Source organism: Chiloscyllium punctatum, chromosome 32 (genome assembly GCF_047496795.1).
Source record: "Chiloscyllium punctatum isolate Juve2018m chromosome 32, sChiPun1.3, whole genome shotgun sequence".
NCBI classification, from domain to species: domain Eukaryota; kingdom Metazoa; phylum Chordata; class Chondrichthyes; order Orectolobiformes; family Hemiscylliidae; genus Chiloscyllium; species Chiloscyllium punctatum.
In genome coordinates, this window is record NC_092770.1 from 52,933,778 (window position 1) to 52,958,081 (window position 24,304).

Below are 24,304 nucleotides of genomic sequence, written 5' to 3' on the forward strand. Positions count from 1 at the left end.
CATAATGTTCAGACTAATTCTAACCTAAAAAACAGATTTACAGAATTTTACATGGATTCATGCAGTTTTTGAGCTAAATACCAGGTAATTCTACAAGTACAAATGCACCCCACAAGCCTCTATATATGTGGGTGCATGTGGGTGTGTGTGTGTGTTTTTGGGGGGAGGTGGGGGGGTGTGCGTGGAGGGTTAAGAGTGTCTGTAGGAGAATGTGTGTATGCGTGTGAGTGTGGGTGTAAAGGGTTATAAGTCTGAGAGAGTGCATATGTGTGAGTGTATGGGGCAGTCATAGCGATGTACAGCACAGAAACAGACCCTGCAGTCCAACCCGTCCATGCCGAACAGATATCCCAACCCAATCTAGTCCCACCTGCCAGCACCCAGCCCATATCCCTCCAAACCCTTCCAATTCATATACCCAACCAGATGCCTTTTAATTGTTGCAATTGTACTAGCCTCCACTATACGTACTACCCTCTGCATGAAAACGTTGCCCCTTAGGTCTCTTTTATATCTTTCCCCTCTCACCCTAAACCTATACCCTCGAGTTCTGGACTCTCCCACACCAGGGAAAAGACTTTGTCTATTTATCCTATCCATGTCCCTCAAGAATTTATAAACCTCTATAAGGTCACCCCTCAGTCTCTGATGCTCCGGGAAAACAGCCCCAGTCTATTCAACTTCTCCCTATAGCACCCTGGCACCATCTTTGTTAATCTTTTCTGGACCCTTTCAAGTTTCACAATGTCCTTTCGATAGGAAGGAGATCAGAATTGCACGCAATATTCCAACAGTGGTCTAACCAATGTCCTGTACAGCCGCCACATGACCTCCCAACTCCTATACTCAATACTCTGACCAATAAAGGAAAGCATACCAAACTCCTTCTTCACTATCCTATCTACCTGCGACTCCACTTTCAAGGAGCTATGAACCTGCAGTCCAAGGTCTCTGTTCATTACCTTACCATTAATGTACCTTACCATTAAGTGTATTACTCCTGCTAAGATTTGCTTTCCCAAAATGTAACACCTCACATTTATCTGAATTAAACTCCATCTGCCACTTCTCAGCCTATTGGCCCATCTGATCAAGATCCAATTGTAATCTGAGGTAATCTCCTTCGATGTCCACTACACCTCCAATTTTGGTATCATCTGCAAACTTAAGAACTATGCCTCTTATGCTCACTTCCAAATCATTTATATAAATGAAGAAAGGTAGTGGACCCAGCATCAATCCTTGTGGCACTCCACTGGACACAGACCTCCAGTCTGAAAAACAACCCTCTACCACACCCTCTGTCTTCTACCTTTGAGCCAGATGGCTAGTCCTTTCTGTATTCCATGAGATCTAACTTTGCTAACCACTGTCACATGGGGAATCTTGTTGAACGCCTTACTGAAGTCCATGTAGATCATTTCTACTGCTCTGCCGTCATCAATCGTCTTTGTTACTTCTTCAAAAAGTTTGTGAGACATGATTTCCCTCCAACAGCTTGCCCACCACCAATGTCAGGCTCACTGATGTATAGTTCCCTGGCTTGCCCTTACCACCTTTCTTGAATAGTGGCACCACACTAGCCAACCTCCAGACTTCTGGCACTTCACCTGTGACTATTGATGATACAAATATCTCAGCAAGTGGCCCAGCAATCACTTCCCTAGCTTCCTACGGGGTTCTAGGGTACACCTGATCAGGTCCTGGGGATTTATTCACTTTCAGGTGTTTCAAGTAATCCAGCACTTCCTCCTCCGTAATATGGGCATTTTTCAAGATGTCACCATCTATTTCCCTACATCCTATATCTTCCATGTCCTTTTCCACAGTAAGCACTGATGCAAAATACTCATTTAGTATCTCCCCCATCTCCTGCGGCTCCACACAAAGGCCGCCTTGCTGATCTTTTAGGGGCCTGATTCTCTCCCTAGTTACTTTTTGTCCTTAATGTATGCTTAAAAAAAAAACCCTTTGGATTCTCCTTAATTTTACTTGCCAAAGCTATCTCATGTCCCCTTTTTGCTCTCCTGATTTCCCTCTTAAGTATACTCTTACTGCCTTTATACTCTTCTAAGGATTCATTTGATCGAGCTTATCCATACCTGATATATGCTTCCTTCTTTTTCTTCACCAAACCCTCAATTTCTTTAGTCATCCAGCACTCCCTATACGTACCAGCCTTCCCTTTCACACTAACAGGAATATACTGTCTCTGGACTCTCATTATCACATTTCTGAAAGATTCCATTTTCCAGCTGTCCCTTTACCTGTGAACATTTGTTCCCAATCAGCTTTTGAAAGTTCTTGCCTAACACCATCAAAATTAGCCTACCTCCAATTTAGAATTTCAACTTTTAGAATTGGTCTATCCTTTTCCATCATGTTTTAAATCTAATAGAATTATGGTCGCTGATCCCAAAGTGCTCCCCCACTAACACCTCGGTCACCTGCCCTGCCTTATTCCCAAGAGTAAGTCAAGTTTTGCACCTTCTCTAGTAGGTACATCCACATACTGAATCAGAAAATGTTCTTGTACACACTTAACAAATGCCTCTCCATCTAAACCCTTAACACTTTGACAGTCCCAGTCCATGTTTGGAAAGTTAAACTCCCCTACCATAACCACCCTATTATTCTTACAGATAACAGATCTCCTTACAAGTTTGTTTCTCAATTTCCCACTGACTATTAGTGGGTCTATAAAACAATTCTAATAAGGTGATCATCCCTTTCTTATTACTCAGTTCCACCCAATTAACTTCCCTGGATGTATTTCTGGGAATATCCTCCCTCAGTACAGCTGTAATGCTATATCTTATCACTTCCCCCTCCTCTCTTGCCTCCCTTTCTATCCTTCCTGTAACATTTGTTTCCTGGAACATTAAACTGCCAGTACTGTCCAACCCTGAGCCACATTTCTGTGGTTGCTATGATATCCCAGTCCCATGTTCCTAACCATGCCCTGAGTTCTTCTGTCTTCCCTGTTAGGCGTCTTGCATTGAAATAAATGCAATTTAATTTGTCAGTCCTACCTTGTTCTTTGCTTTGTCCCAGCCTGCTCTGACTGACTTTCTTTTCTCAACTGTACCAGTCTCAGACTGATCTCTTTCCTCACTATTTCCCTGGGCCCCATCATTCCACGCCCCCCCCCCCCCACCCCCCCACCTCCTCCTGAGCATTTCGCATTCATGAAGCAGCGTCTTGGAGCTAAATGGCTAAAGCCTGTTCATACTTAGAGTCATAGAGATGTACAGCACAGAAACAGTCCCTTCAGTACAACTTGTTCATGCCAACCAGATATCCTAACCTAATCTAGTCCTAGTTGCCAGCACTTGGCCAATATCCCTTTAAACCTTTCCTATCCATATAACCATCCAGATACTGTTTAAATGTTGTAATTGTATAAGCCTCCACCACTTCCTCCAGCAGTTCATTCCATACATGCACCACCTTCTGCATCCCTTGAGTCTTTTTTAAATCTTTCCCCTTAACCTTAAACCTTTACTTTTTGGACTCCCCTACTCTGCAAAAAAGACCTTGGCTATTCACCCTCACCAAGCCCCTCATGATTTTATACACTTTATAAGGTCACCCTCAAGCTTTGACAGTCCAGAGAAAATAGCCCCATCTGACTCAGCCTCTCCCAATAGGTCAAACCCTTCAATCCTGGCAACATCCTTGTAAATCTTTTCTGAACCCTTTCAAGTTTCATAACATCTTTCCGATAGCAGGGAGACCAGAACTGAATGCAGTGTTCCAAAAGTGACCTAACCAAGGTCCTGTACAGCTGCAACATCATCTCCCAATGACTTCTGTTCGAGATTTTACCCAGTCTCATCTCCAAGCTGCACTAACTGCTTCTAAGTTCAGTTTCGGCTAAATTGCTTTCTCAATATTATGTGAACAAGAGCTGGAGGGACAACTTTCAAAAATTGTTCTGCTAAAGTTATGATGTGCAGGAGCCGGTGTTGGACTCGGCTGAACAAAGTTAAAAATCACACAATGTCGGGTTATAGTCCAACAGGTTTATTTGGAAGGACTAGCTTCTGAAGCGCTGCTCTTTCATCAAATAGAGTTAACGCTTTTATTAAACAAACACCGAGAGCATGAGAGACAGAGGAGAAAAGATTCACTTTACTGATCAACTACCTGACGTATTTCTGGATTAGTGGTGCAGGAAGAGCACAGCAGTTCAGGCAGCATTCAAGGAGCTTCGAAATCGACGTTTCGGGTAAAAGCCCTTCATCAGGAATAAAGGCAGTGAGCCTGAAGGGTGGAGAGATAAGCTAGAGGAGGGTGGGGGTGGGGAGAAAGTAGCATAGAGTACAATGGGTGAGTGGGGGAGGGGATGAAGGTGATAGGTTAGGGAGGAGAGGGTAGAGTGGATAGGTGGAAAAGAAGATAGGCAGGTAGGACAAGTCAAGGGGACAGTGCTGAGCTGGAAGTTTAGAACTAGGGTGAGGTGGGGGAAGGGGGAATGAGGAAACTGTTGAAGTCCACATTGATGCCCTGGGGTTGAAGTGTTCTGAGGCGGAAGATGAGGCGTCCTTCCTCATCTCTACCTCGACAGTGTCGAGGTAGGTAGAGATGTGTTCAGTGGGGCAGGAGCATGCTGAGACAATGGGTCGGCCAGGGTGGTCAGGCTTGTGGATCTTGGGAAGGAGGTAGAACTGAGCAGTGCGGGGTTCCTGGGTTATGAGGTTGGAAGCTGTGGATGGGAGATCTCCTGAGGTGATGCAATCATTAATGCAACACTGGGTGTGGGTGGGGTGGGGCGTTGGAGTGCTGGAGCAGAAAGGGTGGTGATAGAACAGATTAAGTGATCAGAATGGGAGAATGGCAGAACAATGGTGTGCCTAACTGCTAGTTTTCAAAGAACAGACAGTCTCACTGGAGGAGAGAGAGGACATTGTGACAAAGAATGTATGAAGTAAAGCTAAAAGAAAGGAAAGGAATGTGAATGGATTCACAATCTGAAGGTGTTGAACTCAATATTAAATCCAGAATAGTAATTACTTCCTACTTTATTTAAACTAATATGGGAATTCAACCATTTCTAATTTAAATTTAGCTTTAGTTTACATAGCACATCAACGCACAAAAATATTATGACTTTCTAGTCAGAACAGACACATGAATTCAACGTGAGAAAACTAAAAGCTTTTTTGTTGAAAGATATAATGGCCTTGAAGCATAAAGAGCAAACTCTCAGTCTGTGAGCCAACTTAACTCAGCTTGGCTCTTGATAGTGAAACTATAATTGCTGTCCTTGACTTGAATTCATTTCCATTTCTATCTGATCTATGTACAGCAGCCCTGGCTGGATTTGACTGGAGACTGTAGATAAGGAAAGGATCATGCTCGGCTGTCAGTCAGCAAGCCTGCTGAAATCTCCTGTTAAATCTAACATTAATTATGGTCACCTTATATGACTGTCGGGTCTCACAGCAACCTGTTGCAGTGACTTTGCCTACTTTTCCGATCCATGCCCCTCATGATTTTGTAAACCTCTATAAGGTCACCCCTCAACTTCTGACGCTTCAGGGAAAACAGCCCCAGCCTGTTCAGCCTCTCCCTGTAGCTCAAATCCTCTAACCCTGGCAACATTCCTGTAAATCTTTTCTGAACCCTTTCAAGTTTCACAACATCTTTCCGATAGGAAGGAGACTAGAATTGCACACACTATTCCTGTACAGCCACAACATGATCTCCCAACTCCTGTACTCAATACTCTGACCAATAAAGGAAAGCATATCAAACACCTTCTTCACTATCCTATCTACCTGCAACTCCACTTTCAAGGAGCTATGGACCTGCACTCCAAGGTCTCTTTGTCAGCAAGACTCCCTAGGAGCTTACCATTAAGTGTATAAGTCCTGCTAACATTTGCTTTCCCAAAATGCAACACCTCGCATTTATTTGAATTAAATTACATCTGTCACTTCTCAGCCCATTGGCCCATCTGGTCCAGATCCTGTTGTAATCTAAGGTAACCCTTTTCACTGTCCACTACACCTCCAATTTTGGTGTCATCTGCAAACTTACTAACTATACCTCTTATGCTCGCATCCAAATCATTTATGTCAATGACAAAAAGTAGAGGGTCCAGCACCGATCCTTGTGGCACTCCACTGGTCACAGGCCTCCAGTCTGAAAAACAACCCTCCACCAAAGGTCTTCTACCTTTGAGCCAGTTCTGTATCCAAATGGCTAGTTCTCCCTGTATTCCGTGAGATCTAACCTTGCTAATCAAAGTTTCCCATGGGAAACTTTATCGAACGCCTTGGTGAAGTCCATATAGATCACATCTACTGCTTTGCCCTCATCAATCCTCTTTGTTACTTCCTCAAAAAAACTCAATCAAGTTTGTGAGACATGATTTCCCACGCACAAAGCCATGTTGACTATCCCTAATCAGTCCTTGCCTTTCCAAATATATGTACATCCTGTCCCTCAGGATTCCTTCCAACAATTTGCTCACCACCGAGGTCAGGCTCACTGGTCTATAGTTCCCTTGGTTGTCCTTACCACCCTTCTTAAACAGTGGCACCATTTTCTAGAGGGCATAGGTTTAGGGTGAGAGGGGAAAGATATAAAAGAGACCTAAGGGGCAACTTTTTCATGCAGAGGGTGGTACATGTATGGAATAAGCTACCAGAGGAAGTGGTGGAGGCTAGTACAATTGCAACATTTAAAAGGCATTTGAATGGGTATATGAATAGAAAGAGTTTGGAGGGATATGGACCGGGTGCTGGCAAGTGGGACTAGATTGGGTTGGGATATCTGGTCGGCATGGACGGGTTGGTCTGAAGGGTCTGTTTCCATGCTGTACATCTCTGTGACTATGACTCTATAATCCTCCCACTGCCTCCAAACCTCACTCTGAACAACTTCTCTTTCCAATCCTCTCACTTCCTCCAAACCAAAGGAGTAGCCATGGGCACCCGCATGGGCCCCAGCAATGCCTGCCTCTTCGTAGGATATGTGGAACAGTCCATCTTCCACAGCGACACTGGCACCAACCCCCACCTTTTCCAACGGTACATCGATGACTGTATCGGCGCTGCTTCGTGCTCCCACGAGGAGGTTGAACAGTTCATCTACTTTACCAACACCTTCCACTCCGACCTCAAATTTACCTGGACCGTCTCAGATTCCCCCCACCCCTTCCTAGACATCTCCATTTCTATCTCGGGCGACCGAATCAACACGGACATTTACTATAAACCAACCGACTCCCACAGCTACCTAGACTACACCTCCTTCCACCCTGCCCCCTGTAAAAACGCCATCCCGTATTCCCAATTCCTTTGTCTCCACCGCATCTGCTCCCAGGAGGACCAGATCCAATACCTAACAACCTAGATGGCCTCCTTCTTCAAAGACCGCAATTTCCGCCCAAACGTGATCGACGATGCTCTCCACCACATCTCCTCCACCTCCCACTCCTCAGCCCTTGAGCCCCGGCCCTCCAATCACCACCAGGGCAGAACCCCACTGGTCCTCATCTACCACCCCACCAACCTTCATATCATCCATCGTCATTTCTGCCACCTCCCAACGGACCCCACCACCAGGAATATATTTCCCTCCCCTCCCCTATCAGCGTTCTGAAAAGACCACTCCCTCCGTGACTCCCTCGTCAGGTCCACACCCCCCACCAACCCAACCTCCACTCCTGGCACCTTCCCCCTCAACCGCAAGAAATGAAAAACTGTGCCCACACCTCCCCCCTTACTTCCCTCTAAGGCCCCAAGGGATCCTTCCACATCCATCACAAATTCACCTGCACCTCCACACACATCATTTACTGCATCCGCTGCACCCGATGTGGCCTCTTCTATATTGGGGAGACAGGCCGCCTACTTGCGGAACGTTTCAGAGAACACCTCTGGACACCCGGACCAACCAACCCAACCACCCTGTGGCTCAACACTTCAACTCCCCCTCCCACTCCACCAAGGACATGCAGGTCCTTGGACTCCTCCATCGCCAGACCATAGCAACACGACGGCTGGAGGAAGAGCGCCTCATCTTCCGCCTCCAACCACAAGGGCTGAACTCAGATTTCTCCAGTTTCCTCATTTCCCCTCCCCCCACCTTGTCTCAGTCCCATCCCTCAAACTCAGCACCACCTTCCTAACCTGCAATCTTCTTCCTGACCTCTCCGCCCCCCCCCACCCCCACTCTGGCCTATCACCCTCACCTTGACCTCCTTCCACCTATCGCATTTCCAATGCCCCTCCCCCAAGTCCCTCCTCCCTACCTTTTATCTTAGCCTGCTGGACACACTCTCCTCATTCCTGAAGAAAGGCTTATGCCCGAAACGTCGATTCTCCTGCTCCTTGGATGCTGCCTGACCTGCTGCGCTTTTCCAGCAACACATTTTCAGCTTTGATTTCCAGCATCTGCAGTCCTCACTTTCTCCTATGGTTCTATAATCGCAACTTGTTTAGGATGTGGGAAAGTGGTAAATAATACCCACAGCAGAGTGACAAAAGAGATTTATGTAGCATCTTATCAGAAACGTAGGTGCAATAGTACCTACCGTGAAGGTACAATGAGCAACCGTTTTGCACAGAGCATATTCCCATAAGCAACAATAAAATAAATTATTGGTTAATCTGTCTTTATCGTAGAATCCTGATAGAAAACTTTCAGCTCTTTGAATAACATCCACAGAGACGTTAGTAATTATGTAAGGGCCTAATACACTTCAATTTCACATTGTTTATGTAATAGTGCCAGCCATTGAATGGGGTTTGAATCCACACTTGCCTCACCAAGACATGATGAGCTGAACCAAACTGATGTATGGGAAAAAAATAGCCTTTTGCAGAAACACTGGTCATACACATGTTTGCACATTCTCCCCGTGTCTGCATGGGTTTCCTCCAGGTACTCCGGTTTCCTCACACAATCCAAAGATGTGCAGGTTAGGTGAACTGACCATACTAAATTGCCCATAGTGTTCAGGGATGTGTAGGTTAGGTGCACTAGTCAGGGTAAATGTTGAGTAATAGGCGAGGGGAATGGATCTGGGCAGGTTATTCTTCAGGGCGTCAGCGTGGACCTTTTGGGCCGAAGGTCCTGTTTCCACACTGTAGGGATTCTATGATATCAATGATGTGTGACAATCTCAGTCAGGACAATAACATATTTGGAAAGTAAGACATCTGAAATTCCAGTTACTTAGTCAATGAACGAAGCCACAAGAGTCAATGATTTAAAATAAAGGGACTTGCCCATACCTGTACTTGGCAAACAAAAGCAAATATCCTTATGTAAACGTTTACCCTCTAAGAGCTGTAGTCAACAGAATTTAAATAGGCAAATTGTAAATTACGTATTAAAAACCAGGAACAATATATCTTATGAATGGGTTCAGCAGTTCACTCAGCATTTAGGATCATAGAGTTGTAAAGATAGGCATCACGGAAACAGAGCCTTTGGTCCAACTCATCCACGCTGACGAGATATCCTAATCTAATTTAGGCCCAGTTGCCAGCACTTGGCTCATATCCCTCTAAACCCTTCCTATTCATATACCCATCCAGATGCCTCTTAAATGTTGTAATTGTACCAGCCGCAACACTTCCTCTGGCAATTCATTCCATGCACGCACCACCCTCTGCCTGAAAGATTGGCCCCTTAGGACCCTTTTAAAGTTTTTCCCTCTCACCCGAAACAATGCCCTCTAGTTCTGGACTCCCCCAACCTTAAGATCACCCCTGACACTGCCGGCTCCCACTCTCTCTCCCTCACACTGCCAGCTCCCACTCTCTCTCCCTCACACTGCCGGCTCCCACTCTCTCTCTCCCTCCCACTGTTGGCTCCCACTCTCTCTCTCCCTCCCACTGCTGGTTCCCACTCTCTCTCCCTCACACTGCCGGCTCCCACTCTCTCTCTCCCTCACACTACTGGCTCTCACTCTCTCTCTCTCCCTCACACTGCCCGCTCCCACTCTCTCTTTCTGTCACACTCCAGGGAAAAAATCCCCAGTCTATTCACTACTCCCTATAGCTCAAACCCTCCAACCCTGGCAACGTCCTTTTAAATCTTGTCTGAACCATTTCAAGCTTCCCAAAATCCTTCCAAAAGGAAAGAAACCAGAATTGCACACACTATTTCAAAAATGGCCTAACTAATGTCTTGTACAACAGCAACATGACCTCCCAACTCCTATACTCAATGCCCTGACCAATAAAAGAAAACGTATCAAACGCATTCTTCATTATCCTATCAACATGCAACTCCACTTTTAAGGAACTGTGAACCTACACCCCAAGGTGTCTTTGTTCAGCAACACTCCCCAGGACCTTACCATTAAGTGTATAAGTCCTGCCCTGATTTGCCGACCAAAATGCAGCACCTCAGACTTTTATGTTAAAAATCTCATTCAAAATGTCTTTCAAAAATCTGTCTTTCTCACAAAATCTTTCAGATGTCCTTGTATGATTTAGTCTGATCGGAGAAAGTGAGGACTGCAGATGCTGGAGAGTCAGAGTTGAGCGTGTCCTGTTCCTCGAATGCTGCTTGACTTGCTGTGCTTTTGAATCTGATTTAGTCTGATCCCCAACTGACAACAATGGGAAGCTAACACAAATTTAACATGTATGGCTTTCACTAAAGATGATAATTGTCTACAGAAACACCTCAAATCTGTTTTTGACAGACTGGGTGATATAAATCCACCGAAGTTATCTTCAAGTAACTGAATCATCTGCAGAAACTGTATGTTTCCTTGTTTTCAGCTTCTGAATCTAGCCTCTATCTTCATTAGTTTGCCTGTACTAGACTACAAGAGCTATGATGTCTGTGAATACTCTTCCTAGTTTTAACCAGTTTCAGTCTGCCCAGAAATTTCAGTTTCTGATTGCTGTGTAAGTTTCCCTCGAAACTGAAAGGAAACTAGAATTTCATTTTGGAAGACAGGCCAGTGTATGGCACTGCACCGTGCCAACATCACATCTGCAGCGTGTGCCAACAACTTATGTGGCAAACACATGTATGATTGCCAAAAATGGAGCAATCCTTAATGAGCTGAAAATGTGTTGCTGGAAAAGCGCAGCAGATTAGGCAGCATCCCAGGAACAGGAGAATCGACATTTCGGGCATAAGCCCTTCTTCAGGAATCCAAGGAACAGGAGAGGGCTTATGCCCGAAATGTCAATTCTCCTGTTCCTTCAATGCTGCCTGACCTGCTGCGCTTTTCCAGCAACATATTTTCAGCTCTGATCTCCAGCATCTGCAGTCCTCACTTTCTCCTCAATCCTTAGTGAGGTCAAGGAGGACTGTGGTCAATCAAGGCGTGCTGCAGCAGTCAACAAAGAGGCTTATTCAAAAACAATCCAAGGTTTTGACCACAGTCAGCCAGGCTGATGGTCCTACCAGAGTCCAGGGATTTGTGTCCTTTCATTCCAGAGATTGGGCCATGCTCAGACTGGGAGGTCAAGTACAACTAGTACAGGGTTTGCAGATAGTCAGTCGTGGTTCTCTGGAATTATCATCCATCGGGTCGGCCAGCAGGTCAGTTGGAGAAGTGACGGAGCATGGGGTGTAGAGTGATCAATCCTGGGGGATAACAATAATCAAGGGATTTAACAATGTGGAGGCCATGGTATCCTTGGGAAACTGGACAATTCAATTCTGAGGTGGCCTCTTTTGTACTGGGTTGATGAGGGAGTGGTGACAGTAGAAAATATAGGAAGTAGTAAAGTGGGTCTTTACAGTGAAAAAGAGGGAATGAGGACCTCCAGAAATAATGGGAAGAGGTGTTCAAGCAAATCACAGTAACTCCAGCCTTTATGTTAGGCAGAGTGGGGGTCCAACAATGTCTTGTGGAATTCCAAACTCATGGGCTCTATGGATAAAGTGAGCTCATTATTAATTCCTGATGAAGGGCTTATACTCCTGCTCCTCGGATGCTGCCTGACCTGCTGTGTTTTTCTAGAACCAGACTCTCAACTCTGATCTCCAGCATCTGCAGTCTTCACTTTCGCCTCATTATTAATTATGTAAAGGGGCTTAATGGAAATGAGAGAAGTCTGAAAAGTCCTAGGAGCATCAAGATGGTAACACTAAAAGGAACATGAAGAATGGGAGAAATATCTTGCAGCATAGGCAGAGCCTGCAAGTCATTCACACCAGAAAGATGTTGGAATTTTGTGAAACTCAACTGCATACATAAAATGGCTGCCTGCCATTGTATACAAAGCAAGCAGAGTAAGTAACTAATTTTTTTCTTATGGGGTGAGTAAACCTCTTGGGGCCAATTTTAATAATCATTCCTTCACTGATTCAGTAATGGTCTCAATTTGTACTTCGTTGGCATGTCATTTAATCTCCAAAAATGTACATTAAAAATTATAGCCTCAATCAATCAACACCAACCTATTGTGCACACTAATTGCCTCCTTGTTACATCAGCTAGGCAAATGTAATGCTCCTGAAATTTCCAATTCACAGTTACATTTCAGTTAGGACTGGAAGACAATCTTTCATAGCTGCCACATTTGCTCCATGAACTGTAAGTATGATAGGACATGTTCTGTAATGCAAATGGCAGCCTTTCATTTTGACAGAGGTGGATTTGCTATTTCAGTGGCTTACTAGCAGAATTCTATTCCTAATGTAGCATGGTTATGATAAGTTGCTCCAACTCTGAGTTTTCTTCTGTAGACATGACAGTGAAAGCCCCCATATCACACTGTGTGACAGCAAAATATGAGGGTTCATTGTGATAGATGTGAAGGCTGAGGTGTTCCTTCATTGACTTCAATGGACACCAGTGTGTTGGTCTTAATACAACTATGAATACATAGACAGTGATTACCACTTCACCAGCAAGCCCAGCAACCTCCAACAGCTACTACAACACCTCTAGGAGCAACAGGAAAAATCCACCACCCTATAGTTATCCTGACTAATACACCAACCTACACATCCCTGAACAGTATGGGCAATTTAGCACAGCCAATTCACCTAACCTGCACATATTTGGATTATGGGAGAAAACTAGAGAACCTGGAGGAAACCCACGCAGATGTGGGGGGATTTGTCCACCCAGACAGTTGCCCACATCTAGAATTGAACCCAGGTCTCTGGTGCTGTGAGGCAGCAGTGCTAACCATTAAGCCACCGTGCCACCCCAATGGCAAAGTTAGAGTGAATGGTGGCCCTGTGAGTGTATGGTAGCAAGTGAAGATGGTGGTGTTGTATCTGTGTGGAACACAGAAGATCATTGACCTTCTTCCTTCGATGCTAGGTGCCCCACTTCACCTCTGTCGCAGCCCTGACCTGGGCTGAAATATGGGTTGCTTGTGTTGGTTGTGTGGCCTCCAGTGGTGGTCAGCTGGAAAAAGGAATGTCCACCTCATCCCCCTCCTGATCCACCACCACCTCCTAATGCCGCTGTCGGTGAAGCTGGAGCGAGCTTTCCTTTCCTCTGGATATTGTCCTCAATGTGGAAGCTTGAGCAGCACAGAGTGTGGGGGGCTTGAACTGTAGCATTCGAAGTGGTGTGCAGCTGAGCTTTACTTCCTGCTGTGGTAGAGCGAACACTGTACACTCTGGGGCTGGCGTAAACTTCCCTCTGGCCATGTAATTCTCTAAGAAAGGTGCCAACAGCCCTATTGGATTACTGACAAGGTGAAGAGAGCAAAGCACATGAGAAAAAAATCTTTCCAAGCCCTGAGGAATTTGGGTGCCATGAATCACCTAACAACCTCTTCTAACTGCAAATGGAAAACTCTACCCTCAATTTCCCTTTTTAATTAGGGTCTGACTCACAAAATACAAGTGTCGACATTACAGAGTCTGTCACCAATGCTCCAAGATTTCTCCTTCATCTTGAATGTAAGAGTAAAAAGGAAGTATGAAGAAAATAAATGCAGACAACTAAAACACAGTGATTTGGGACATCCTTCATCAGCAAAACACTCACCTAGTCAATTAGAGTCATAGAGTCATAGAGATGTACAGCATGGAAACAGACCCTTCAGTCCAACCCGTCCATGCTGACCAGATATCCCAACCCAATCTAGTCCCACCTGCCAGCACCCGGCCCATATCCCTCCAAACCCTTCCTATTCATATACCCATCCAAATGCCTCTTAAATCTTGCAATTGTACCAGCCTCCACCATTTCCTCTGGCAGCTCATTCCATACATGCACCACCCTCTGCATGAAAAGGTTGCCCCTTAGATCTCTTTTATATCTTTTCCCTCTCACCCTAAACCTATGCCCTCTAGTTCTGGACTCCCCGACCCCAGGGAAAAGATTTTGTCTATTTATTCTATCCATGCCCCCCATAATTTTGTAAACCTCTATAAGGTCACCCCTCAGTCCCCGACGCTCCAGGGAAAACAGCCCCAGCCTGTTCAGCCTCTCCCTGTAGCTCAGATCCTCCAACCCTGGCAACATCCTTGTAAATCTTTTCTGAACCCTTTCAAGTTTCACAACATCTTTCCGATAGGAAGGAGACCAGAATTGTCCGCAATATTCCAACAGTGGCCTAACCAATGTCCTGTACAGCCATAACATGACTTCCCAAGTCCTGTACTCAATACTCTGACCAATAAAGGAAAGCATACCAAACGCCTTCTTCAGTATCCTATCTACCTGCGACTCCACTTTCAAGGAGCTATGAACCTGCACTCCAAGGTCTCTTTGTTCAGCAACACTCCCTCGGACCTTACCATTAAGTGTATTACTCCTGCTAAGATTTGCTTTCCCAAAATGCAGCACCTCACATTTATCTGAATTAAACTCCATCTGCCACTTCTCAGCCCATTGGCCCATCTGGTCAAGATCCTGTTGTAATCTGAGGAAACCCTCTTTTCTGTCCATTACACCTCCAATTTTGGTGTCAGCTGCAAGCTTACTAACTGTACCTCTTATGCAGTTACAAATCATTGCCAACTTTAATTTTAAAAAGATCTTCTTTTCAAATCTAGCCCAGAGTTGGACTGGATACCTGTGTAGGATTTTAGAACCTGCAGTTAAATCTAGCCTGGCAGGTCAAGACATTGTTTTTTTTTGAAGTATTTTAATCGACATTTTGAGTTTGTACTGAACTAATTCTTGAACCTTGCTCATTTTGTTGCTACAATTTTCAGTCATGCACAAGATAGTGATATTGTCAATAGTAAAACAATATTTAATCGGATTGCCCTTGAAATGGATGAAAGCAACTATTATCTCAGGAACACAGTGAAGGAGTTTTAAATGGGAAATTTGAATAGTGGTTGGGAAGGGATGGTGGGAGGAGAAACTGCAACTGGATTTCTGCTCTTTGGAATAAATCCAAAATGTTGGTAACCGATGAAACCTTGAATGAAAAAATCCAATTTAGCAGCATCAGAGCAAAAGCTTCTTAAAGTGCATGAGATTAGGGGCGTAATGTATTGAGATTGTAGCCATATGGCTAAACAGCTAAAATGTTTAAGAAATATGGACAAGGATGAACTGCTGAAACAAGTCTGGACATGTTTCTCTGCATGTGGCCCTAGCCTTCGAGCAATGGAGCCAGATTAATAATCAGATGAATAGTGTCAGGAGAGGGCTCACTATTTGGTCAGACATAGTTAATATCAGCAGCAGATGTTTCACTGATAACTGATTAATTGCAATATACATCCTAAGAGGGCATCTAGGAAAGTGTGCCATTGCTATGCAATGTTTTAACATACACTGCTGATTGCAGTGTGCTGTGGAGGAGCTGGTGTTGGACTGGGATGGATAAAGTTAAAAATCACACAACACCAGGTAATAGTCCAACAGGTTTATTTGGAAGGAGAAAGTGAGGACTGCGGATGCTGGAGATCAGAGTCGAGAGTGTGGTGCTGGAAAAGCACAACAGCTCAGACAGCATCCAAGGAGCAGGAAAATTGACATTTCAGGCATTCATTCCCGATGAAGGGCTTGTGAGAAACAAAGCTCACACACTTCAATAATTGCAGTCTGAGACAAAATCTGAATCAGCAGTGTCCTTTATTTTTACACTTGCAAGAGGGTGAGATGTCCAGTGCAATTACCCTTGTTTATCTCTTGCCTTATCCGGCCTTGTCTGTGACAAAATGCTTATTTCTGGCCTCACAAGGCTGTTTGACCTCATCCTGCTGTAGGTCATTGTTAGGCATATTCTTTCTTCATCATTATCTACCCCCTCCATCTGTGCCTTTCCCAAGGACATTCTGATCCCTATGAATCTTTTAATTGGGGTTTGTTCCTGTGTTTCTGTAAAAGTGGGAAACAGATGTTTATACCTACTGTTTGTACAGGCGTATCTAGCTTAACTTCATCCCCTCACAACATCTTATCTATTTGCCCATAATGTCTGCCATTGTTTAGCAGTCACGTTTCATTCTGACATACAATTTTAGCTAATACAAAAACAATTATATATTTCCTCCACATCGTTTCCATTCTTGTTGACTTAGCTCTTGGCTAAAACAATTACACACTGGTGTGAGTTCATTTACTTTGTAAAATGGAATTGCAGAAGTAACATTATTTCTCCCACATCCCACAATTTCCCCTCTTTCTTTAATTACCATTTGTTATCTTCTGCAAATTTTTTTTTAAGCATCGCCCCTGAAATTTGCAAGCATCATTCTGGAGATTTCATCCATCTTGGTCTCACTCATCTCCTCATTATTTAGTCGATAAAGTTCTTCAGCCTGATTCCCTTTTAGGGGCATCAGTTTCATCAAGGCTGTTTCAATCAGTCTTTGGGTGAGCCCTCGTATACAGGGTATGATACAACAGCCAATGGCCACCAATACGCCGACTACTACTATGAGGGAAGTAAGGATAGAAACCACCACCCCCTTCCATTTTCCAAACCATGATTCAAGTATCTACTCCGTGAGATGTATCTACTCCTGAATTCTCAGCCAGTTCCTCCGCTAAGGTAGTCAATCCCCTTAAGGCCCAAGTAATTGAACCATCAGGTGCAGTGTTATTAGGAATAAAGGTACAACAGCTTCCTCCTAACATCACACACACACACACACACCCTTTTTCTGCTAAAATCATATCAAGGGCTATTCTGTTTTCCCATGCCATTCTACTTGTCGCATCAAGCTGGTCTGATATTCCTTTAACCGCATCTCTTGTATAATTTATAAATCGCTGTTGATTATAGAAAATCTAATTTATCCAATCTACATTTTTATTAATTGTTACCCACCAAAAGAGAGCTGACTCAAAGCCTGCTACAATCTGGTTACGAGCCTTGAATTCATCAGGTACCCCCCTAGGGACTCCTACTGAATCGAGATAAATCCTCTCATCGAAAGAAGTATCTAACAGTAATCTCTTACCCCTTCCCTTTTTCCCTACTATCTTTTCCATCTCAAATGCCAGGGTAAATGGAATTGCCAATTGTACAATTGTACATATCCCTCTCCAATCCGGAGGGAGGGTGGGTCTCAATATTTTGCCTCCACAGTACCACCACAGATCCGCTCGGGGAACCTTTAGTGCTGAGTAGTTCCCTCCTTTCTCTGTTTCGGTAACATTCTTAATCTCTGTACATAATTTCAGCTCACCCAAATCTTTTGACCGACCTGTACCTCGTCTACGCACGCACGATGTGTGATTTCAAACTGCGGGGGAACTTTTGCATCTTTCTTCTCCAAGGGAAGGAACATCAGAGATAGGGAGGTACAATTCCTATCATTCCACGCAGTCTCATCCTGATACAGGGCTATCATACATTTCATGCCCTTCCTGTCTCGCTTCCACCCGAGCGGAAAGGAAACCACCTGGGCCACTGGCCGACCGGAGGCACATGCATAGCAATTGCTTTTGTTCAGACTTTTCACAGTATACTTTACCCATTCAACCCAGGCATTTGCAACCCCGTACCCAGTTTCTATTTCGATGGTCTGTTTCAAGTCCTTTACCTCTATAAATTTTACTACTTTAGGATCATCAGGAGGGGTGAAAGATTGTATCTTATTACGCAGTAGTTCTACCCGTTTTCCCTGTCCTACACTAATTCGGAAACAACAGCCCAAGAAATCCTTCCCATTTGCTTTCATTTCTATCCCAAATGTTTCATTTAATTGTATCTCATAGGTGCCCCCCCACCCAGGATTGTTTCGTGCCATGTGGTTTTCCTTATTGTTAGGTATATTGGGTTACACTTTTTATCAGGACAATCGCGAGCTGGTCGGAAGGGGGCCCGGTGTACTGTGACAAGACCGTTACACCAAGTACCCTCCCCAAGGCCATCCCCATAGGACTTAAGATGTATCTCAGAGCTGCGATACTGTCTCTGATTATCTACATCCCCACAATTTACTAAGCTGCATACGTCAGCGTCTATTACTTGTGGATTATCAGATTCAGGAACCATTAATAATTCATATGAAAATGATATTTGATGAAATCCCAGTACTAAGAGAGCTAGCATCATAACTCTAAGCATTCCCAGTATTCTAAACATCATGCTGAAGCACAAAAAGACTTAATATACAATCCTACAGAAATAATCCCGCGCTCGTGTCGCCACTGTATAATTACTCAAAGTCTCTTTAGTCTGAGTTTCAGCGGATCTTGCGTTGATTCAGCTGTCCAGACTTCTTCCTCCACGGGAGGGTCCACTGGCCCTTTGATCCGAGTGTAATGAGTCCAGCCTTTCTCCGCCGTCCTTATTGCCGTTTCGGTAGTCAAAAGAGCCTGGTATGGCCCTTCCCAGTCCGGCTGCAATTTAGTCTCTGTCCATGATTTTACTAAGATCCAATCACCCGGCCGGATGGAATGAACGGTGAATTCAAGGGGCGGAGTCTGTGCCAATAAACCCTGTTTCCTGAGGAAAGACAAAGAGGAGGACAAGCCCAGTATATACTTCTTTAAAAACAAATCTTTAGTTTTGGGAATTGGCAATTCTCCATTCATTCCCAAGTAAGGTAATCCAAATAAGATTTCATAGGGGGATAGTCCCAAGTCTTTCCTTGGGGCTGTTCATACTCGCAAGAGAGCTATAGATAAGCATTTGGTCCAAGGGAGTCTGGTTTCTATTATCAATTTAGAGAGCTGTCGTTTGAGTGTTTGGTTCATTCTCTCAACCTTTCCCGATGATGGCAGGTGCCATGGAGTATGGAACTCCCAGGAAATTCCCAACCTTTTCATTACCCCCTGTAACACTTTAGAGGTAAAGTGAGTTCCTTGGTCGGAATCAATATGGCTCACGAGCCCATATCGGGGAATTATGTGCTCCAATATTGTTTTAGACACTCCACACGCAGTAGCTAGGGGGTATGCCTCAACCCAACCAGATAAATGATCTACTATGACCAACATATATTTTAGTCTTCCTACCCTGGGGAGTTCAGTATAATCTACTTGTATACTCTGGAAAGGTCTCAATCCTGGGTCTCTTCCTCCCTGGGTCTGTTTCCTCAAGACTTTTTTATTTACTTTTTGCATATGATACATCCCTCACATATTTGTTTAGCAATTGTATATATTCCTTTACATCCATATTCCCTAAGAACTTAATCACACATTGCTTGTACTCCCCAATGACTGCCTTGGTGTAGGACAGCCATAATCTCTCACGTCATCATTTTGTTTAACATTCTCCTTCCATCAGGTAACCTCCAATGCCCGTCTGCTGTTTTTACAGCCCCTAAATCTCTCAATTCATTTTCTTCGCTTTCAGTAAATATAGGAGCTTCCCTAGGACCTGGGACAGTAGGTATTAGGGAATGAATCACCACTTCAGGGCGGCTTCCCTAGCCACTTCATCGGCTAATCTATTTCCTCTAACTTCTGGTTCATTTCCTTTCTGATGACAATTTACATGCACTACTGCTATTTCTCAGGGGAATAATAGGGATTCCAAGACCCGTTTAATCAATTCTTCATGTACTAATTCTTTCCCCTGGCTATTGATCAGCCCTCGTTCCTGCCATACCTTGCCAAAAGTGTGCACAACACCAAATGCATATTTAGAGTCAGTGTATACTGTTCCCTCTTTATTCTCTAATGCCCTAAGGGCTCTTTCCAATGCATAGAGTTCACAAGTCTGAGCTGACCACCCATTTGGCAACCTTCCTGCCTCCACCACACTACTGTTTGTCCCGTCTACGACTGCATACCCATTATGTCTTTTCCCTTCAGTCACCCGGGATGATCCATCTATAAAAAGTCTAGCCCCTGCATGAAGTGGAACATCTCTCAGGTCCATGTGGACCTTAGTTTGGTATTCTATAATGTCAAGGCAGTCGTGCCCTGGATTCTGAGGAGAGTCTCCTTCCCCTTTCCAAAGAAAGGCAGCTGGATTTAAACAATTGTCAGTGACCAACACTAGATCATCCTTTTCTATTAATATTGCCTCATATTTCAGAATCCGCGAGTCTGTCAACCATCGCCCAGCTTTTTGGTTTAGGATTGTTCTCACTTGGTGTGGAGTGCTTACTATTAGGGCTCCCCCAAATGTAAGCTTTCTGTTTTCCTCCACCAACAGTGCAGTGGCAGCCACAGCCTGCACACACTCAGGCCATCCCCGGGATACTGGATCCAATAGCTTCGAAAGATATGCAACTGGCTGTCTCATTCCTCCCCACCTCTGGGTTAATACTCCCAAAGCCGCTCCCTTATCTACGGTAGCAAAGAGGTGGAAAGGTTTATCTAGAGAAGGTAAGGCTAACACGGGGGCATGGATCAGATGTCTTTTTGAGTTCCTCAACTCGTTCTTTTTCCTCATCATCCCAACTTCGACATTTTGGTTCCCCCCCTAATAGTTTGAGATATAATTTCTTAGTCTTCTGTGGATAGGAATCAATCCACAATCTGCAATAGCCCGTTAGACCCAAACATTTGCGTAACTCCCGTTTAGTGCTGGGCAGCGGCATCCCCACTATTCCCTCTATCCGTTCCGGGCTTACCTTTCCCTTTCCCTCACTAACTAAATGTCCCAAGTATTTCACTTCTTGCTCCACATATTGTAGATTGTTTTTAGATACCCTCAGTCCTTGCTGGCCCAGGAAATTCAATAATTTGTTAGTGGCTTCTACTACTCTTTCTCTTCTTTTTCCTGTTACTAAGAGGTCATCTACATACTGCAACAGGGTAATCCCCTTGGGGCTGCTAAATTTCTCCAATATTTGTTCTAACGTCTGTCCAAATAAATTCGGGGATTCCATAAACCCCTGGGGGAGCACAGTCCACCGGTATTGCTGTTTCCGTCCTGTCTTAGGCAAACAATGGCAAACAAATTCCTACTTTCCTCTGCAAGGGACAAGCCCAAAAGGCATCCTTTAAATCTATCACCCTAAACCATTTGTGGTCATGAGGGATCTTACTTAATAACGTATAGGGGTTTGGCACCACTGGGTGCCTGATCTGTACTATTCGATTTAATGTTCTCAAATCCTGCACCAATCGATAAGTTCCATCGGATTTCTGCACTGGTAGTATTGGGGTATTATAAGGAGACATACATGGCTCCAACAGTCCATCTCTAATCAGACCCTCAATTACTGGCTGCAGTCCTCGTTTACCTTATATGGAAATGGGATATTGTCGCTCACAGACAACGTCCCCTTTCCTTTTTAAATTTACTTCAAGGGGAGGGATCTGTAGTTTTCCACGATTCCCTTCTCTAGCCCATACAATAGGGTCTATCTCTCTCTCCACATCCTCTGTCAACATTGCCATTTGGACAACTAATTCTTTTTCCTGAATTCCAATCTCCAGTCCTAAGAGGATAATTAAGTCTCTCCCTAGTAAGTTACTTCCTATATCAGGGATATACAGCAGTTCCCCTGTGACTCTATCCTTAGGACCTTCTATCATCATAGCTTCAAATACTGGAACAGTAAATCCTTCCCCTTTTACCCCTGAAACAGTAATTGACCGTGTCGATATTTCTACTTTCTTTGGTTTAAAATTCAGCGATGACTGTGTTGCCCCCGTATCTACTAGGAAGACTACCTCTTCCCTATAGGGTCCCACCTTCAGGTTTATCAAGGGTTCCTGGTGGGCCCCCGAGGGCAGGAACCTCTGACACCCCTATCCTTCAACAAAATTCATAAGCGGAATTGCCCTCTCTTCCCTTTTCAGAGCAGGACACTCCCGCTTAAAGTGCCCTATCTTTCCGCAATAATAGCATCCTGCCTGTGGAGACCTCCAGCTCTGCCCCTGTCGCTCGAACCCTCTATCAAATGCTCCCCCTTGTCCTCTCCCTCTCCCTCACCCCCTTTCTCTTTGTCCGACATGCTGCCACCCACCGCTCCGGTTGGTCACTATTGGTTCCATTCTTTTCTTAACTACCTCATCAATCGTAGCTACCATCATTTTCACCTTCTGTTTTTGTCTCTCATCCTCTCTCTTTACAAACACTTTCTGTGCCTCTCTTAACAATTCATCTAATGGCTTTTCACTCCACCCTTCTATCTTCTGTATCTTTCTCTGTATGTCTGGCCATGCCTTTGTCACAAAATGTACTTTCAAAAGACCCTGTGCCACTGGGTCCTCAGGGTTCATTCCAGAATATTTCCACATTGAGTCTCTTAATCTTTGCAAGAAAGCTGAGGGAGTCTCATCTTTCTTCTGTCTAACTTCAAAGGCCTTAGTCAAATTCTGTGACTTCGGAACTGCCTCTCTTATTCCTTTTAGAATCAGGTCTTTCAATTCCCTCATTTCTTCTCTATGCCCCGGGTTTTGATTTTCCCACTGGGGGTCTCTGAGGGGAAACTTTACCTCTCCCTGTCCAGCATCCCCATCTCCAATCGGGTGTTCCCTGTCCCATATTTTAATGGCTGCCCCTCGTATAAGTCCCCTTTCTTCCCCAGTAAATAGTATATTCAAAATAGACATTAACTCTGCCCAGGTATACAGACTAGGCCCCAAACATTGATCAATTTGTTCAGACAACCCCACCGGATCCTCAACCAGGACCTTCATTTCTTTTTTAAATGTTCTGACCTCCCCACTGTTGAGGGGGGCACTTACAAACCCAATCTCTTTCTCTCCTATTGGTACCTCCCGAAGGGGATAAGTCGTTACGTTCTTCCTTTTTTTTTGTTTTCCCCCCCTTAGGCTTTGATTTAGATCCTCCAGAGGCCTCCTCTACATCTACTGTAGCTGTCCTTTCTTTTACTGAGGATTGAGGGTCAGGAACAACAACATCCACGTCCACCGCCCCTTCATCCTCCTCGTGTGAATCATCTGTTTCCTGTCCCTGTTTGTCTGTCTCTCCTCCTCCTCCATGTTCACCTAGCCTGATTTTATGCTACGGGGGGGCAAACAGCCAAGAGGATCCCAGGGACTAGGTGGGGCAGAGGGGGAATCCTTTGTCTTTACTGCCAACATTCGCAAACTGCCCTTCCAACAGGACGCATAGTCCGCCTCCTCTTGACTAAAAGGTTGTTTGTTATTCACATACAAACCTAAATACTGACAGACGCAATCCTCATCCGAACCATACTTTGGCCAGAAGACAGCTGGACGAAGGATTGGGTCTTTGGTCATACTAAACAACAATATTTCATCATTTTCTTTTTATCTTTTGCCCTTGTACAAGTATTGCTTGTTCATTCCCGCAACGGACTTTCAGGAGGAATGTTACCAGGGACTTTTTCTTCTTCCTGTGCTCCGTGACAGCTACTCTGCCTCACCCCATTTCGCGGGGCCCTCGCTGGTCCCTCAGCAAGTAAATACCCCTTGTCCTGGCCACCAAGGCAATACTTAAAAGTCAGGTTTCTTACCTTGGTCTGTGCACAGAGTTGCCTGGCCCCTTTTCGCCGTATTTTCTATCGAACGCCCAATCCTGTCCGATTCAGATGTCTCTCTTGTGGGATTCATACCAGTTGCCCAAGAAGCAGACCAAACCAGGACACGAGACCGCTCCTCAATGGGGAACAGGACGCGTCTTCCCAGTGTCCAAGGCCAGCCACTCCCCCTGGCAATGGAAGAAAATCCCAGACGAGCCCCCAATTGTGAGAAACAAAGCTCACACACTTCAATAATTGCAGTCCGAGACAAAATCTGAATGAGCAGTGTCCTTTATTTTTACACTTGCAAGAGGGTGAGATGTCCAGTGCCTATAAGTTAGAGGACATACACACACCAAATTCAATTCATACACAATATTTATATAATTTGGTTTCTTTTGTTTTACATTGCTCCTCCCCTGATTACATCTTCCACTTCCCTAAGAACGGCCCCCATTACCCCTGTTTATCTCTTGCCTTATCCGGCCTTGTCTGTGACAAAATGCTTATTTCTGGCCTCACAAGGCCGTTTGACCTCATCCCACTATAGGTCATTGTTAGGCATATTCTT